This window comes from Aptenodytes forsteri, unplaced genomic scaffold (assembly GCF_000699145.1).
Source record: "Aptenodytes forsteri isolate BGI_AS27 unplaced genomic scaffold, ASM69914v1 Scaffold396, whole genome shotgun sequence".
In the NCBI taxonomy this organism is placed as follows: domain Eukaryota; kingdom Metazoa; phylum Chordata; class Aves; order Sphenisciformes; family Spheniscidae; genus Aptenodytes; species Aptenodytes forsteri.
The window spans coordinates 580,127-582,239 of NW_008794215.1; positions in this window are offsets into that span (position 1 = coordinate 580,127).

Sequence of the window (2,113 nt, forward strand, 5' to 3'; positions counted from 1 at the left end):
ACCCTATCATCACCATCATTAAGCTCTAGACAATCAAAACACTGCCTAACATAGAGGGCTACCCCACCACCTCTCCTTCCTTGCCTATCCCTTCTGAAGAGCTTATAGCCATCCATTGCAGCACTCCAGCTGTGCGAGTCATCCCACCATGTTTCCGTGATAGCAACTGTATCATAGTTTTCCTGCTGCACAATGGCTTCCAGCTCCTCCTGTTTGTTGCCCATGCTGCGTGCATTGGTGTAGATGCACTTCAGCTGGGCTACTGATCCCGCTGCCTTTTTGGGGAAGAAGCCCTAATTCCTATGTGACCATTCTCAGGCACTTCCGTGGTTTCTAACACATCAATAACCCTTGCGTCTTTGCTGCCGTATGGATCTCCATCCCCTACCTCCACTGAGACGGCAGATCGAAGGACCTCGCTAGCGCACCGTCCCTCAAACATTGGTGTGCTGCCCCCAGGCTTATCTCTAGCGAGCCTGGTGTTATAGTATCTATTTTGAAATTAAAAGAAGACCTAGATTGTATCCAAAAGAGCAAATTAAATCTATAGGGCATGCTTCCATTAAAAAAAAAAAAAAAGAAAAAAAGTGTCAGAATCTTTCCCAGGAGTTGCAGGAAACCTCCATGAAGGCACTCGGAGGTCTTGCGTCGGGGTTAGAGAGCATGTTATGCACCATGCAAGAGGACAGCATTTTGCTGGGATAAGAGTTAGCTGTTCTTTTTGCTCAGGGACCAAAATAATCAAACTTAAAGCATGGCCTGCCCAGCTTGTCCTGGAACTGTGTCCCTGATAACTCATGCTCCTGGTGGGTTAGTTTTGCTGGTAAGCAACGCATCACTACCTTAGCATACCCCAGCTGCAGAGGAGGTAAGCCTCACCCCCCTGTAAAGTCACAAGTGCCAGAGCAGGACAGAGGAAATGTTAAGCCCATCTGGTCCATGTACTCAGCAGCTGTGGAGGTGACTTATTGAGAGTCAGCAGCTGGTCTGACCAGGAGTGACTCGGTCTCCGTGGAGCAGGGAGTGAAAGGCCCACGGTGTCGGTATTCCTGGTTGATAAGCCGTAGCAGCACAATGGGATGAGCGTGCACCATCCCTGGAGGTCCCAGCTGGAGCCAAGCTGGCCACAGTGTGCTGCGCCATGGAGAGCATGTTTCATGACGTAGGGAGCAATATGGTTTTTGATGACCTCCTCTGCCGCAGAACCCAGAAGTGATCAGCTCTTAGTGTCTGTCACTGGGGCGCTAAGATGGCAAAATCATCTAAGCGGAAACCGCAGTGCTGTTTGCAAGCGTTCAGGTGCCAGTGGTGCGGCAGGGGTGAGTGGTGGGAGGCAGTCAGACCTTGTGCTTCCTTGTCCCTCCTCTCCACTTCAGCGGGGGGGTCTGCCCTGCAAGCCCAGCAATGCCTGCTTGTCTCATCCGCTGACCCGGCAGGCAGGAAGGAGTGCGTGGGTGCCCCTTGAATTTCTCTGCTGTTCCTCTAGTGAAATGGTGCACTCACTGATCAGTTTGAGATGTGACTCGGCTGGTCAGTACCAGCCTCTGACTGTAAGTTGTCGCTGTCTGTGGCTACACTGATAATACCTTCTGCTATTTAAAAAAAAAAAAAAAAAATCACCTTTTTTCTCATATGAAATAGGTTTACTAAGTCAGTATGGCCCTTTATAGCACCCGAGAAGAAAAGTGAATTCATCATCAACTAATGTGAATGCTAAAATGTGATTTTTGTAATTATTATTCTTATTTTAATTTACAGATTGTATGTTCTCCATTTTCATGATGGCACTCAGTACTGCTATAAGCTACTGTAATCTTTTTAAACTGTTACATTACTGAAAAGACCACGCTAGTCTCTGTGTGCCTGTTTACAAATTAGACTTTCTCATCTCTGCCAGTATGTCCTAATGTGCTAATACAAAAACATGTAAGAGTTCGTCTTTAGTTTATGCTTTTAAGCCGGTTGCATGTCACTATTTTTGGTGTTCCTATTTTTATGAATAATTACTGGTCTGTGAATTTCTCTTGTAGAATTATAAATGATCCTTTATTTCATCATTATTGAACTTTCTGACATTCAAAAGATTGTGAATTGCTCTTAATTGTGCAAACTG